Genomic DNA, 18580 nt, shown 5'->3' with positions numbered 1-18580 from the left:
TGTAAAGAAACACTATGTGCCTCTAGACAGAGCACATAATAAGCATGCGCATGCCATCACCATTTTCACAAATTCACATTTTCTCTTTTTTTTGGTAGTTTACACAGAGACAATAACGGTATCATTTTCAAAATCTTGCACTTTAAAAAACACATTTTCAGGCCTCCAAAACGCTGTTGTCAAGAAAATGAACGGCTACACAATTAGAAAGCAAGATCCAATTATTACAAAACTTGCAAAAACAAAGTTTTTCTGATCAACAAGCTACACGATTGTCCTCCTTAAAAGTAGAATATGATTTACTTTCACAATCAAAGGCAGAGTTTATATTACATAGAACTAGACAAAAATATTATTTTGAATCGGAGATACCTAGCCACTAACTGGCCATCAGGTTGAGGGAATGTGAGTCTAAGGCATTTATCAGTACAATAAAATCTTCAGATGATCAGGTCACCACGAATCATGTGAAAATTAGTAACATATTTCAGGATTTTTACACAAATTTATACAAAGCTGAAACCGATTTGGATGAGTCAATCTGCAAAGAGTATCTAGGTAAATTAGAACTGCCTCGGATCTCACAGATGGATAAAGACTCTTTGGAGGCCCCGTTAAATTTGGAGGAGCTCCACGAATCACTAACAAGTCTTCAAAAGGGCAAGTCACCAGGCCTTGATGGCATCCCTCCTGAATTGTATTTAGAAATATGGGATTTGGTAGGGACTCTCATGCTTGATTCATTTACTCTTGCAATTGAGCACGGGGCATTTCATAGAGATCAAAAAACATCTTTGATATCATTGCTTCTTAAAAAGGGGAAAGATCCGCTAGATTGCTCCAACTATAGACCAATATCACTCATCTCATGCGATTTAAAAGTTTATGCTAAAGTTATTGCCTCCCGTATGGAGAAAGTAATCCATAGCTTAATTAAGGAGGATCAAAACGGTTTTATTAAGGGACGTCACGCATCCGATAATATGCGTCGACTTTTTCATGTTTTGGATTTTGCAGACGCCCATCCGAGCCCTTGTGCGTTTTTTTTCACTCGACGCTGAAAAAGCCTTTGACAGGCTAGAGTGGAACTATATGTGGGTAGTTCTGCAATGTTTTGGTTTTGGTGAACATTACATCTCTATGATTAAGACACTTTACCACTCACCTGAGGCATCAGTCTTAACTGGTAATATTATTTATATTACTAATATAATACTTTCACCCTTATTGTTTTTTTTTATCCCTTGAACCACTAGCACAAGCCATTAGGAAATCTGAAGTAACACCGATTAAGATTCACGACCATAATCATATTATTTCGTTGGATGCGGATGACATAATTTTATATTTAGATCACTTTGATATGTCGTTAACCAGTATAATTAAGGAATTCGACCGCTTTAGTAGTTTATCGGGATACAAGATAAAATGGACCAAATCTGCTTTAATGCCAATTAACAATGTTAAGGTTAATTGTCCTATCCCCTCATTCAATCCTATTAAAGATTCTTTCATCTATTTGGGTATTACCATATATAAAAATATCCATAAGATTGCCAGGGACAACTTTAATAACGTTTTAGGCAAGATCAAGAGTGATACTCAAAGATGGAATAATCTTAATGTCTCTCTTCAAGGCCGAATCTCCGCAGTGAAAATGAATTTGTTACCTCGGCTTAATTTTCTTTTTTCTATGCTGCCGCTTCCCCCCCCCCCCCCCCCCCTCCAGGTTACTTTAAGGAGATTAATTCCATACTTTCCCAGTTTATCTGGACTGGTAAACGACCCAGAATAAAACTAGACACATTACAGCATCCTATACTTTCAGGAGGATTGGCTGTGCCAAATTTTGAGTTATATTATTGGTCATTCCAACTTAAGGCTCTTCATATTTGGGTTGATTCTCAATCCAAAGTTCCATGGAGAGAAATTGAAGCTGACAAGGTTAAACCACATAGGCTCCAAGATATTGTATTTGCTGGTACAGGAAATAAAAATAAGCATAAATTCGGCCCAGTTGTGGTCAATTCTATTAGGATCTGGAAAAGGGTTGAACGTCTGATGGGAGGACCATTCAAATTTTGTAGCAACACACCTTTATGGCACAACTTTAATCTTTATGTGGAAATCAGCCATTTGTCCAGCCTTCTTGGTCTTCACTGGGTATAAACACATGCGGCGACTTATTTGATAACCAGGGACTTTGCGCACTTCAAGAACTAAGAACTAAGTTTTGTTTACCAGCATCCTCATATTTTGTCTTTTTTCAGCTATGCTCGGCTCTCAAGGCATATGGGGTTCCCTGGGCATCCCCCATTTCCTCCCATCCTATGTGGGATTGGATCGCACCATCCTCTGGTCGGCCTTCTGTTTCTTTAATATATAGTAAAGTCAATGATCACATTGCAAAGCCTCTTTCTATTAAATCTATCTGGAATCGTGAATTATCTGATTTTAATTTATCTGTCGACTGGGAGAGGGTGTGGTCTAATCTAATCTTAACTTCTAAAAACTTGGCTCATCGTCTTATCCATTTCAAAGTCATCCATAGAGCATACATAACCCCTTACAAGAGGTTCAAAATGAAACTGCAATCAACTTTTAACTGCCATATCTGTAACACTGTATCGTCAGGTACTTTTCTTCATATGTTTTGGGAGTGTCCAATTGTTGCCAACATATGGGATAATGTAAACTTGGTTCTATCCTCCTTACTACTTTTAACTGCCATATCTGTAACACTGTATCGTCAGGTACTTTTCTTCATATGTTTTGGGAGTGTCCAATTGTTGCCAACATATGGGATAATGTAAACTTGGTTCTATCCTCCTTACTACAAACTGATTACATGTCTAATCCATGTTTATGTCTTCTCAATGACGATTCTGACTCCTGTATAAGTTCATTGCAAAAAAGAATGTTGTTTGCTGGGTTTACAGCTGCGAAGAAGACAATAATACAGAACTGGTTTACTCCGCACATGTGTGCAAAAACATATTGGATTCATAGCCTCCACAAAATAGTGACTTGTGAATGTACAACAGCACGAATTAACAAGGCTCAACCTAGAACCATTGATGCATGGCAATGTTTTTCTTCCAAAATATTGGATTATATAAAGGAATGACTATATAAAGATCTCTTTTTTTATTATTATTATTATTTTCTCTGTCATTTTGTTAATTTTTTGATAATATGTCTGTTGCTCCCCCGTCCCTGTCTTTTTGTCTGAGTGGATGTTTGTTTTACTTTTATTTCTAAAAGACAATAAAGAGTTGATCACAAAAAAAGAAAGAAAATGAACGGCCAGAACACATAAAAAGTTTTCTGTTTTTATTTAAAAATGTTTTTTTTTTTTTAAATTCTCCTCATGCAGTTATTAGAGAGAGAGAGAGAGAGAGAGAGAGAGAGAGAGAGAGAGAGAGAGAGAGAGAGAGAGAGAGAGAGAGAGAGAGAGAGAGAGAGAGAGAGAGAGAGAGAGAGAGAGAGAGAAAGATTAAGCATAGCGAAACTGTAAGTTTATCTGCTCCAAGAACAGCACAGTTATTACCTCGCTAGTGAGAAATGCCAAGTAGCTTTTAAGTTGTTAAACTATTTTACTGCTAAAATTGTCAGAGCAGCGCTGACAACATATTTCTGTGTGAGTGTGTGTCCGTGTGTGCGTTTGAGTGGGAGAGAGCGCGGAAAAAATAGAGTATTCCGTTTATAATAAAAAGTAATTTTGTGGCAAAAAAACATTTGCTTTATTTGTTTTGCTTGGTCTGTGTCATTATGGGTTTTGGTTCTTTTGCTGTTGTAGGCTGTAAGAACCTTTTAAATCATTTGGCGAAGTGATATGGACATGTAATGCAGTCAAGACCTGCCTGAAATTACTTGAGCTCTGAAAATAACTGCACACCTTAGAATGTTCGTCAACCGATCAGATTCAAGCATTCAAAAGCCCCATACACATACTCACATAAAGTGATATACTGTACTAATAGCAAATCTCAGTCTGGTTGATTATTTACATCAACAAAATGTAAACTATACTATTGCCCATGAAGTCCTACAATGCTCAATGTGGACTAGAATGCAATAAGGTATTATAAAGATTAATATTATGAATTTTTGCAATGCTGCTTTGAAACAATGTGTATTGTGAATAGAAATTAAATGAATAAATAAGTTTACCAAGCGCTCAGTAAATAGAAATATGGATAAATTTCAATGTTTTTTGTATGATTTTGTTGCCACCTGAGTTTGAAATTGGAATCACCGCTGTATGCTACTGTCCACTGAGCTAATTTTCAGGACAGACAGGCTCAGTTCCTTGAGGTCACCTTACAAGCAGAGTTTGGGTTCATTATGTGCTATATAAATCCTTTCAGTATAATCTTGTCTCTCTCTATTGTGCAGGAATACTGCAAAAAGAGAGAGATGAGGTCGAGACCCTCATCCATCTTGAGGGGGCAGCTGCCGCTTTAGCATGCAAATGAAAGCTATCATTCTTGTCAACAGAAGACCGGACTGTTCACCAGATCACCCCTTCTGGATCGACACATCTTTATCAGCTCACACTCCTTTACTCCTCAAACCCTTCTTGTCCTGCAGCTACTCTGGAATCAAACGCACACGCCGGTGAGCAGATGTCAGTTAATGCCATGTCAGTAAAGTTTAGAGATATTTGTGAACCCCAGTGATGTGTTTATGATACAGTGAGAATGTGTTTATTCAATACTTGTGAACAAAACTGGCTTTCTCCACTCTCTGCATTTGTACAATGTCTCTGGAGCAATGCAATTAGTTACAATGATGCAAAAACCACGGCACAATTTCTTTTGCTGACTTCGGATTTTTCATGGGCAGAATTACTTTTTAACAGCTCCTTATTAACAAATAAAATGTTAGGAAAATGAAGTCCTCTTGATGTTTAGATTACATTGTTCGAATTTAACTGGGTCTGCTGGGTAAATAAATGCTCCAAATGTTTTAGATGCACAAGAATAAAGTGAATTCATTTAGACTATCTATGGGCCATTAAAGGGATAGTTCACCCAAAAATGAAAATTAGCCCATGATTTACTCACCCTGCAGCCATGCTAGGTGTATATGACATTCTTCTTTCAGACGAATACAATCAGAGTTATATAAAAAAATATCCTGGCTCTTCCAAGCTTAATAATGGGAGTGAATGGGTATATTTTTTTGGAAGTCCATCAAAGCGCATCCATCCATGAAAAAAGTAATTCACATGGCTCTGGTGGGTTAATAAAGGCCTTCTGAAGTGAAGCGATGCGTTCGTGTAACAAAAATATCCATATTTAAAACTTTATAGACTAAAATAACTTCCGGCAGACGGCCGTACACATCGATTTGCGACAAAAGAGTAACCCTTGAACTTCACGCACAAAGTAATGACGAACGCGGTTGCCCAGCCCTGTTTATTTGAACCGCGAGAGCCGTCAAAGCTTACGATACTCCTACATCGTCAAGTGTTGCTCTTTTAGCGTACGTCATTTTAGTCAATTAAGTCTAAAATATGGATATTTTTCTTACACGAACGCATTTGCTTCGCTTCAGAAGGCCTTTATTAACCTCCCAGAGCCATCTGGATTACTTTTATCATGGATGGATGTGCTTTGATGGACTTCCAAAAAAATATACCAATTGGCTCCCATTATAAAGCTTGGAAGAGCAAGGACATTTTTTAATATAACTCTGTTTGTATTCGTCTGAAAGAAAAATGTCATATACACCTAGGATGCAGAGTGAGTAAATCATGGGCTAATTTAAATTTTTGGGTGAACTATCCCTTTAAAAGACAAGCTACAATGCTACAGTACACAAAATTACAGCACTAAAGAAAAAATCCTTCTTAAAATTTTCTCAGAAAATGACCACAAAGTCAGAACCAATGGCGGATCCTGGCAGAGGTGATATAGACAAGGAAAACCCGGCTCATCCGTATCCGTTTCATCGGATTGTGCCGCTCTCCGTTCTACCCACCCCTCTCGTTTTTTCCCTAACAGCTCCCTGTGCAATACTTCACCACCCCCTCTCACTTCTGCTGCTATCTGTGTGTCTGCCCAGAGGAAAAGCCTGCTAGAATCTTCTAGAATCCATGTTAGCAATGCACCATTCAAGTTAATTAAATCACATAATAAAATACACCAGGTCCAAAATCAATATCCTCTGACAAACAGTTGCAGTTTTACCTGGTCTATTAAAAAAAGTCTACTGTCAAAAGATTAAAATGATCAATGATTGTTTGAATGTTTCATTGTAGTTAATGCATTAACACAAAGTTCTTCTTTAAGATAAGAGAATGTGTAAGGGTGAAAAAATGTAAAATGAAAAGCGAAAGAATCAGGGTGAACAATGTGTATGGATTACACTTGTAATAAACTGTAATTATATATAAAGAAATTAAACCGAGGCAGATTCTGCAGCAACAGCACTCTTTTCTCTCAAACATGCAAAATAGATTCTCTATATTGATATTCAAATATTCTATATTCAAACACTGGAATATACAATAGACTTTTTGCAAACTTGCAATAATCAAATTATTCAAATAGCAATTTTGATTTATCTCTGTGTGAATAGATCATTTATGTGCAATCTGCGTCATGTTTTACTTTTCTGCATCACGTTTAAATACTTCAAATTAAAGCTGCAGTCCGTAACTTTTTTAAGTTAAAAATAATCCAAAATAATTATATAAAAAAAAACATATTCTGCCAGTGGTCAAAACTATCTGCTTGCCATAGCTAGATTCAAAACGGTTAGCTTGTAATAATGATTTTAATTCCAGTGGTACTGGTGGGTTTCCGCGGGAAATTCGAGCATGTCTTTGCGTCATTACGTCACACCCGTACACATAAAGAAGGAGTTTCGGCTAGCCGGCTATACTGCGCGTGACGAGATGTTTAGATCTATAGGCTTTTCTCGCAGCACTTTACATAATTAAACTTATGGCATCCAGAGAGATCCAAACAACAATCATCAGTGTCAACTGGAGATTCAGCAGTTATAAAACCCAAAAGACTTCGTACTTCGAATTTAAGGTGGCTAGAGAAAGAGAAAGAAACCGTCTCATGCGAACACAAGGATTTAAACATCGGCGGGGCTTTTGAAAAGTGCGTGAACTCCGTGTTTTGAAGGGGTTCAAAATGGAAGAAGAGACGGCTTTTTTCTGCTGAACAAGTAAGACATTTCAATAGTTCAATCGTGTAACAGTACGTTTTCTTAATTCACACAGTTATGGAGTTTCCTTTGTTGTGCCTTTCTCGTTTTGCTATTATGGAGAATATGAATTCTGAACTACACAGGTAACCATAAAACACATTAAATTTAACAGTAGTCACGCAATGCTGATGTTGTTAACATGAACAATTTGAGAACAAAGTAGGCTATAATTTGCACGGTTGCTGTAAATCGCGTTGATTAAATCTAACGAAGCTTATCATGTCGAATGCTTTTTCCCCCTTAGTTGGTCAGAACAAAAATGGATTTTTTTCACTTTCAAAAAGTGAATCTGTGATTCTGTATCACAGTATCCACACAGCGCGGTGACTGACAGCACCACTCGCCTCAAAACACTGTGTTCATCCGCGCTGTTTCATGCCGATTTACAACCCACGTAAAGATGATAATTCCGCGAATCACTGCAGTTACAGATTTCGAACAGAGAGATGTCGACAAAGAGGAAAAGCTACGGACTGCAGCTTTAAACAAAGGGTCAGTATGAAGATCACTTCCAATTAAAGCACAAGCATACCCAGTATCCTGTTTGCTTTGGTAATGTGCTAACAGAGTTTCATGCAACTTAACCATAGCAACATTTTCATCAGTCCCCCTCAGGAAGAGCTTAAAAAAGTTTAACTAATCGTCTGTGAGTCTTTGCCTGCAGTAAAAAAATATATATTTTTGGATATTTCACAGTGTGCAAAAAGCTTCTCTCAATTGAAAATAGCTCAAATGCTAAGAGTATCAGGCAGCTGATATTGTAGCTATTAAGATTCAAATACAAATCGCAAATAGCAGGACAAACTATTGATCTTGCATGTTTCACGTCTAGCAGGATCTGCCTACTTTGAAGTGTTCTTGCCTGTGGTCTCACTGAGCAGACTTCAGACTCACTCCAGGAGTGAGCATGTGACAATGGATCTGTATCCAGCATCACATCTCTTTGTCCCTGGCTGATGCCTCTCTTTCACAAGCAAGCACCAGCTGTCCTTGAAGGTCCAGATATCTCATGACACCTGACCCTGCGCATCTGGACCCATCACTTCCCATCCACATCCTCACTTCCTCTCACACACTGAGGACATTGTGGCCCTTCTGCGGATGCCTCCATTCCCCAATGACACTTCCATCCCTTCCCTTAAATATACATCTTCTAACCACATCTTATCACACTCTGCCTAACTTCTATGCTTCTCAGAACATTTACTTGGTGTAGGCAATTTCCAGTTGTGATGCAAATACACTATATGGACAATAGTACTGGGTCATCTGACCATTACACCAACAGGGACTTTAAGGACATTAATAACATTAATATGGGGTTGGTCAGCTCTTTGCAGCTATTACAGCTTCAACTCTTCTGGGAAAGCTTTGAGTGTTTCTGTGGGAAATTTGTGCAGGCCATTCAAGTTCTTCTACACCACACTCATCCAACCATGTCTTTATTGACCTTGCTTTGTGCACTGGGGCAAAGTCATGCTGGAATAGAAAAGGCCCCTCCCCAAACATTTCCCACAAATTTGGAAGCATTTTTTTACCATAATATCTTGGCATGCTGAAGAATTAAGATTTCCCTTCACTAGAACTAAGGGGCCAAGCCCAACCCCTGAAAAACAGCCCCATACCAGTAACCCTCCTCCACCAAACTTTACATTTGGCACAATGCAGTCAGGCAGGTAACGTTCTCCTGGCATCCGCCAAACCTAGAGTAGTGTTTCCACTGCTCCAGAGTCTAGTGGTGGCGTGCTTTACATGAAGACTAAAATTTCATCTTTTAATATAATTTCGTTATTTAATATTATGTATCTGTATTATTATTCTTTATTAGTATTCATACTCATTGTATTATCTTATGATGTTTAAAATGCATGAGTTAGGCTATAAATTGCATGGACACGTGTTTAAGGATCATATTTTAGACACAGGGAGGGGAGCTGGTAGAGTTATATTTTGCTTAGAGGTATGTGTGCAATGTAACACGTTCACTGAGCAGAGATGTTCTAATGATGATGATACATTAAATGTTCTTTACAAGGAAAGGAATGTTTCAACTGATGCAAATGTACCACTAATGTATACACAGAGGGATAGTGGATTGTACGATGTGTAAGCATGAGGTATACGTTCCATTTTTAAAGCATTGCTTATGTTTTAAAAATGGAACGTATACCTCATGCTTACAAAACCTTTTGTTTTGCTACCTTACAAGGAAGTTGAAAGTCGCTCTGTGATGTATAAATGTTCAGTCCTTACTGTACCACCTCAGAGAAACATAAAGGCATGAGGGGCTGAGGGAGGAGAAACAGAAAGGCATGAGGGGGCGAGGAAGGAGAAATAGAGGCATGAGGGGGTGAGGGAGGAGAAACACCAAGAAACCATTTACAGCTGGCATGTTGGGGGGAAAGATAGAGAAATGGGGAACAGAGAAATCTGGAATGAAGACCTCCTCACCTATAGCCTAAATAAGAAATCTCTTGGCAAAAGTAACTGGTGTAGCTTCTGTGATTCAACAATAATGGGGAAAGCATGATTTTCAAATCTACAACACCCCTCCATCCAACGCTTGGCATTGTTCTCACATTGATGTGAGGCTTGCATGCAGCTGCTCGGCCATGGAAACACATTTCATGAAGCTCCCGCCGCACAGTTTGTGTGCTGATATTAATGCCTGTGGAAGTTTGGAACTCTTCAGCTATGGAATCAGCAGAGCATTGGCGACTTTTACACACCATGTGCCTCAGCACTCGGTAACCCCGCTGTGACTTTACGTGGTTTTCACTTTGTGGCTGAGTTACTGCAGTTGCTAAATGCTTCCACTTTCCAACAATACAACTTACAAACAGTTGACCGTGGAATATCTAGCAGGGACGGAATTTCAAAAGTGGTAAAGGTGGCATCCTATCACAGTACCACGCTTAAATTCACTGAGCTCTTCAGAACGACCCATTCTTTTCCATAAATGTTTGTAAATGCAGACTACATGCTTTATTTTATACTGTACACCTGTGGCAATAGGTCTGATTGGAACACATGAATTCAATAATTAAGCAGTGGGTCCTAATACTTCCTAATACCTAATGCATCTTACTAGTAGAGAGATGAATTGTCTTATATTTCTTTATAAATACACAACTTTAAAAACTCACAAATCCAACATTACAGCAGTTGGTAATAATAAAATACAGGAAACACATTTCATGATTTAGTACAGGGCAAATTAGTTTCTTATATATTAAGTTGGTGAATTATGAACTTTATTTCACATTATGCAATGAAACATGTTGGTTTGGTCTATTAAACACTTTATGCATAATTGAGTTATTTACATGGACTTCAGATCAAAACAGAAATTGAGGCTCATCAAGGGTATTTTTTCATGGCCACAGAAAAATAATTCTTTCTTAGCGTGTACAGAGCTTAGAGCGTGTGGCAAGATCAGGAATCGTTTAAGTGACATTAATCTGCAGACAGAATCAGAATCAGGGAACTCATGTGTATCATAAACAAAGTTTTATTAACTAAATCATGCACACATAACTAATCTAAACAAACACATACACACAAATCACGCACACATGGGAAATGGAAAAGTGTAAGTGAATGACCCGAACAGAACAAGGGCGATGAAGCTATGAAAAGAGTCATTTAACCATTATGAAAAGAACCATCAGTTTCTTATTTTAAAGCACCTTGTTAAGCGCGTTGAATGAAGAAGTAATGATGAACTTAGTCGATGTTAGACTCTGTTATGGTTGAGGAAGTTGCACATGGCTTGATGTGTTTTGGCCTGCTTTCCGGTCCCACACGCACAGTAACCAGGAAAAGAAGAAAAGAGAGTGGGATCTGTGCGGGGGCTTTCTAACCTCTGAGGATGGTCTCTCCTCCTATGGGTCAGTGAGTCAATGGTAACTCAAGCTTTCGCAGGGAAAGTTTACAGCTCTTTGTCCTCGAGCATGGTCATTTTCATATGTAACTTGATTGGGGTTGATGCAGAAACTATTAAAGAATCTTGTAATACTAATATGTTGCATAGGTATCAACATATAATATACATGATCATTTAGATCATCAAAATACAAATTCGTAGATACCAGACATGGTATAGGTGCTGTTACATTAACTGTTGGTTTTATCATACAGCTTGCAAATAAATAAAAACACAAGGAAACAGGGTAACACACGGGAACTAAGCAGTGTTAATTTTGATTTAGTTTTAGTCTCAGTCTTTTGACTAAAATGCCATTTAGTTTTAGTCATATTTTAGTCATCTGAATTGTTTTAGTCTAGTTTTACTAAAATATAATGGGTTTAGGTAAATTGTAATGCGTTAATTTATAATTTCTCTAAAATTTCCAAACCCATATACTCCCGGAGAAAACATCTATTAACCTATTAATATGAATGATTTTTAAGTTTGAACATGCAATACAGATACAGATTTAACTACTGTGACTTAAAAAATATCTTAAAATTAAAAAATTAAATTCTTTTCAATTAATGATATATGCATTCTTTATAACTACTTGCATACTAGAGATGCGCGGTTGGCGGTTACAGCCGCGGACTCCGCGGATAAACCGCGGATCGGGCGGATGACGGGACGAAAAAACGGGCGGTTGAACCAATCAAATGAAAAATATACATTGTTAAATATTGTTATCTGACTATACCTACATCCAAAAAAAAAAAAAAAAAATCGAGCACACTTTGAAATAGTCAAATTTTCATCAGCTAGTCGAGTCTATGCAGAGACTGCTTGTTATCAGAGATGGCAACGCCAGCGAAGGAGGTACGTGACAAACTCAAAAAAGGAGAATTAAAAACAAAGGAAATAGAAGGTCAGAAAAGTGTTGTCTGGAATAAGTTGTGCGCTCTCTTGATATGCGCCCGTTCGATATTGTTTCTGGTAAAGGATTCCACCAAGTGACCCAGACGTTGATTGACATTGGAGCTAAGTTCGGTGCTGTTGACGCTGGAGAGCCTGTTCTGAAGACTCCCGTTAATTTTGAATGCACGGCAAGAGAGCGGAGAGCGCGTGCGTCTTTTTCAGGCACAGTGCAATTCATTTTATACCATCAACAGGCCTAACAATCATATAATAAACTATAGAGCCTCGATATTAAAGAAACGCCGAAGTCACTATAGGCTTTTTCGTTGGTGCGCCATCAGCTATGCCTACACAAGACAGATGAAATCTAATATTAATAATTGATCCATGTCGGTATACACAGCCTAATATTTTATAATGAAAAATAGCCTACACAATCAAGATAGACTATTTACTTTTTAGCCTATTTATTAAATTCAGGAAATTGGTTAATGAAACATGGATTAAAATGAAGATACAATTAATACAAAATGAAATTCGCTTTAAAGAAAGACTTTGTGCTTTTTTGAGGCCTCTGTGAAAGTTTGAAAGTCTTTTAGTGCCGCTTTCTGAGTGTTCACGTCCGTAATGGAGAACTGTCACGTAACATTGTTGGCGCCCCATACAATAGCAGCATGTTGAAATTATGTGCCAAAATGCGTTTTCTATTAGGCTACAATGAAAATATTGTACAGTAGCCTATCAGATAAGGTCAGGTTTGCCGAAGTGCGTTTAATTTAGGCTATTTATTTATTTTTGTCCCTGCGCGGCAATCGGAGAGGAGTTCACTGCTGATATTCTGAGAGCTTTCTAGTCTCGCGGCTCTCAGCGCCTTGTATCGCCCAATCAGCGGATGGCGGGCGGGTGCGGTTTTGAAAATTGGTCAAAAACATTGGTGCGGATGGATGGCGGACGGATGATGAGTTTTGTGATGCGGTTGCGGATGAAATAATAGCCCATCCGCGCATCTCTATTGCATACATCATTCTTTATTCTTTCAAGTAGACAATTATTTGTATGAATTAAATATAATTAATCCTTATTAAAGCTATGAACAAACAGTGAATGCTTTTCTCTTTTTCTTTTGTTGCTTGATCAAAATTAAGGACACAGACCGCATTAGGTTTATTACCCACTGTCACTTTAAGACATCGGATCATGTCCAATGACATGCGGATACAATTGCACTGATGCACATCCGATACACTCACAACTGTTTAAGACATAACTGACATAGTTTACATCAGGGGTCCCCAACCCCCGGGCCGCGGACCGGTGCCGGTCCGTGGGTCATTTGGTACCGGGCCGCACAGAAAGAATAAATACCTTACATTATTTCCGTTTTATTTATTCACACATTTACCTGTTCACATATCGTGTCTTTTGCGTGCTCAAGTTTGTTATTTGAAATGTAGGCGCGCGGTATGCGCGCTCAAAATGGAAGCGACGCGCCCGTTTTTTCCAAGCGCGTCCGCGCCGCATCGAGATAAAAACATCTCAACTTTTCAGAATGCCGCAAGCGCACTGTAGGTCACGTGACAAGAACCAACCAATCATCTTCCACACTGTAAACTGCTGCACTAGTTACTAGTAAAAAATATTTTTACTAAAAATATTAATGCTCACAACTGATTTCTTGTTAAATCCATCATTGTTTATACAGAATTGTTCTATATTCTATATATAAATGTGTATGTGTTTGCTATTTCTGGTGTTTTATGACCACTTCAGTTATAGTCTAACCTCAGACAAATACAGAGCCGTTGCGCAGGAGAGATAAGTTAGTTTCACGGCAGAAGCTCCGTTTACTGATGCTTGGGCCAACTTTTCTTAAAATATAATCAAACTGGTCCTTGTCCACTCTGAAATAGGCTTTGAACCTCCCATTGTCCAGGCGGAGCTCCTGAATCAGCTGGTGAAATTCCCCATGGTTTTTGCATTTTCGTAGTATCGGTTGCACGGTCTTGCACCCAAACACTGCAGCGTTTTTTTTTTACTCTTCTTAGTAAATAAATCTTGTAACAGAGTTACAGCAAGGGTTTTTCGGTGGTGGAAATCTATTGCTGAAATTTCCTTGCTGTAACGGAGAGCGCAGCTGATGGTTGCTTAGCAACGATAGACGCCTCCGGAGTGCAACCTCGCGCCTAGCGTTTTCTACGCGTTTTTAGGAGCACCTTAAAGGCAGGTCCGTGAAAATATTGTCTGACATTAAACCGGTCCGTGCCGCAAAAGAGGTTGGGGACCGCTGGACCGCTGGTTTACATGAATACTCTCCAAAACGGACATTTAGACATAATGTTGTGTGTATTTGTCCATTCAGACACGAAAGAGCGCTCAATTCAGTACTCGTATGGCAAGCCGTTTTAACTTTTATTCATTTCCAGGATATGTATTCTTGATATCAACAATTGCATTCTTGATATCAACAATTGCATTCTTGATATCAACAATTGAATTCTTGATATCAACAATTGAAATCTTGATATAAACAATTGAATTCTTGACATCAAAAATGTAATTGTTGATATCAACAATTGAATTCTTGATATCTGTAATTGTATTTTCACTAGTGAAATGTCACCATAGGCTGCCATTCAAAATCAATTGTTGATATCAAGAATGCAATTGTTACTAGTAAAAATGCGAATTCCTGATATCAATAATTAAATTGTTACTAGTTGAAATGTCTATTCTTGATATCAACAATTGAATTGCTACTAGTAAGAATGTTCATTTTTGATATCAATAATTACATTTTCACTAGTGACAATGTTCATTTCTGATATCATGAATGTGATTGTTACTAGTAAGAAAGCCATTTTAGATATCTGAAATAATATTGATATCAATAATACATTTTCAGATATCAAGAATAAACATTTTTACTAGTAGCAATTCAATTGTTGATATCAGGAATTCGCATTTTTACTAGTAACAATCTAATTCTTGATATCAGGAATATAATTCTTGATATCAACAATTGAATTCTTGATATCAACAATTGAATTCTTGATATCAAAATTGTAATTGTTGATATCAAAAATGTAATTGTTGATATCAAAAATGTAATTCTTGATATCAAAAATGTAATTCTTGATATCAACAATTGATTTTGAATGGCAGCCTATGGTGACATTTCACTAGTGAAAATACAATTGTTGATATCAACAATTACATTTTTGATATCAAGATTTCAATTGTTGATATCAAGAATTCAATTGTTGATATCAAGAATTCAATTGTTGATATCAAGAATGCAATTGTTGATATCAAGAATGCAATTGTTGATATCAAGAATGCGATTGTTGATATCAACAATTGTATTCTTGATATCAAAAATGTAATTGTTGATATCAATAATTATAATTTTAACTAGTGAAAATTGAATTGTTGATATCAAGGATTCATATCCTGAAAATGAATAAAAGTTAAAACGGCTTGCCATAGTACTCGCGCGCTGTATAGGTGTCTATGTGCACGGCTGCACGCTTCGGGTTGGTGCGTGGTTGGTTTACATTTTTAACATTTTATGAGACCGCGGGGTAGATTAGCACGTTACAGTACAAATGTGCACATCTACCACACACGCAGGACATCAGACCCAGATCGTCACTATCTAACATTTTCGTCTAGTTTTTATTCGTTGACGAAAATGTCAATAGATTTTCGTCAAAGTTTTTGTCATTCAAAACTAGGTTTTATTTAGTTATCGTCTCGTTTTCGTCTGTGAAAAAATGTCGTTGAAAATTTTTTTTCGTCATTATTTTCGTCAACGAAATTAACACTGGAACTAAGCAAACTCATTAGACAACAGGCAAACCATGAGTGAAACATAAGCATAGGGCTGTCAATCGATTAAAATTTTTAATCTAATTAATTACATACTCTGTAATTAATTAATCTAAATTAATCGCATACACAATCTTACAATGTTTACATGGTACAATTTCTGGTATAAGCTACGTTTTTATTATTATTGCTTGACACAAATTTCACGATTTCAATATAATTTAATTCTTGTGATTTGATGCAATATTGACTCATTTGGATAAATAGGTACACAAGATAGGCATTCATTTTTCTCAAGAAAAAAAAAAAATCTCACCCAATGCTGTAAAAATACAGAGAGCCATATCAGCTGGAAGTATTTAAGGTTAAAAATAGCTCAAATTAAATATAATGCGTGTTTATTACAAATAACAACTTTGATATAAGTAAAAATATAATACATATGTAATATAGTAGTAGGCGACATACATTTAGAAAAATACTCTGTATAGCTCTTTTTTTATAGCCAACTATAACGTGCTATCATATGGTCATGAAATGGCTTTCTTGAGGTAACTTAGGCTAAATGTTATGTGCAGGGCCGTAGCTAGAGGATTCGGGGCCCCCTGAAAAAATATTGATGTGGGCCCCCACCACCCTCCACCAATATCATATACTGTACAATAGATGAACATGGAGGCCCACATATAACAGAAGATGGTGATGTTGTTGTGAAACCTTTATTTTAAAAGTTAAATGTTTATATAAAAATTACAACTAATAAAAACTAACAAAAAGCAAGAAATTGCTAAATAATAATAAAACCAATTTTTAAAAAGTAATATTCCCCCCCCCCCCCCCCCCCCCATCAGTCTGTTATAATTCATAAATCAAAAAGTATACATTTAGAAATTGACAAGAATGCAGTCTAATTAAAAAAATAAAACCATATTGCCTTATTTTTTAATAAAGATAATATGGAACTGGTAATATTATTAAATAAAACGAATACATTTATTCATCCAAGTGCAGTGTGTTGTATTCGTGTTTTCTCGATGTTTTAAATATCATCAGACGGCAGGTCAGATGCATAATGCAATGCGTCGTGACTCGTGTAATTTTTTTAAAACTCTATTTACAATAGTGTAAAAAGACAGGAATTTAGACCACGTAATCATTCGGTCGATTGTGGCGCGCACCGATAATAAAAAATGACTGTACACGGCAGACTGTAGACACAAGTTTTTTAATTCCCAGCGAAATAACAATATATAACCAGTCTTTAAGAACGTCTTGATCGACTGGGATACAACCACTCTCCTTGCCTCCCTCTCCGTCTTTTCCTGGCATTTCTGGTACCTGATTTTTGTTTTCTTTTCCCCGACATTTTTCAGTCAGTCAGTCTCCTGCTCTTCCACCAAGTTCATCGTTAACTTCAGGCTGCCGCCTCAACTCTGATTGGTTCTGTTCACGAGCTGGGGTGGGACTTACAATTTTATTGGGTCCGTCTGATGTTTGTCACTGACTCTGACTGAATAATTAATAAATACTTTAGGTCGGACTAAACCATTTTTATGGAGGTAAGAGAAGCAGATATTTGGAAAAATATTTACCCAAATTCCACGTTTTTGTGGTTTTCATTTAAATCTCAGGCATACAACTAATATAAATATTAGAATTATTCATATAACAGGGGCCTAAATAGTATAACTGCTGGATTTTGTGGGGCCCCCTGGGCAGCGGGGGCCCCTATAATTGTCACCACCTTTCACCCCACTAGCGACGGGCCTGGTTATGTGACATAATTGTTCTCCAGCTGTTTTATTGACCTCTTTTCGCGGTTGAAAAACACTGATTGATCGAGGAATATACATTTCGGTAAGTTTTAGGCTGCCCTACTTTATCTTTCAACATTGGTCATTCGTGTTTATTTACTATTAGCTAGAGATGATCGGTTCACGTGCCGCTATGGGATCTGTCATGACTCATGTCACATTTACAAGCGCCAAAACGGTATTTATTGTTTGATTTTCGTAATAAAATTGACAGAATCTTAGAGCTGAGATTTTTTTAAATATCATAAGTAACGTGCTCTGTCTTGTCTGTTTCCGTGTCCTCTCTTTGGTGCGCTATATTTCTGTGCGTGAGAAAATGGTTGTGTGACGTGAGAGCGCGTGAAAAGTTACAACACACACACACACACAAGCGCGCTTTCTCTCAGACACACTCACCGACTCACGCACACACTCCTGGATGCTTTGCATTGATGTGGTACTTTAGAGTTGACGAACTCCGTTTGTTATAAGTAAATGTTCCAAACAATGATCCAAGCAGCGCGTTCTTGTCTCCCTCATTCTTTTTACACGAATGGTGGCTACGGCTAGAACGGCTCCGCAAAGGTCAAAACGGATCAATGGATTAATCTGCGTTATTTTTTTTAACGCGTTATTTCTTCTCAGATTAATTAATCGAAATTAACGCGTTATTTTGACAGCCCTACATAAGCACTATATATACACAGACAACCGAGCTAAACAAGATAACAAGGGGCGTGGTTAAATGGGAAACACCGGGAGAACTAAATCAATATGAAAAACTACACAGCAAAACACACGACAGGAAATAACATAAAAGTCCACAAGAACTCAGGGAATATATGACAGGTACACTGTCACAGACACAACATACCTTTAATTTCCCCAAACTGATTGCTCA

General features: G+C 37.4%; 1 protein-coding gene across 1 annotated transcript in view; it reads right to left on the bottom strand.

Annotated features, from left to right (window-relative positions):
* The window catches only part of il1rapl2 (interleukin 1 receptor accessory protein-like 2), a 524364-nt gene that overhangs the window by 32969 nt on the left and 472815 nt on the right, over positions 1-18580 (bottom strand). The window lies entirely within an intron of this gene.

Source organism: Rhinichthys klamathensis, unplaced genomic scaffold (assembly GCF_029890125.1).
Source record: "Rhinichthys klamathensis goyatoka isolate OS25496 unplaced genomic scaffold, OSU_Roscu_1.1 h1tg000079l_1, whole genome shotgun sequence".
In the NCBI taxonomy this organism is placed as follows: Eukaryota; Metazoa; Chordata; class Actinopteri; order Cypriniformes; family Leuciscidae; genus Rhinichthys; species Rhinichthys klamathensis.
Note: the sequence above shows the minus strand (reverse complement) of the source record. Positions and strands in the feature narration are given on the sequence as shown.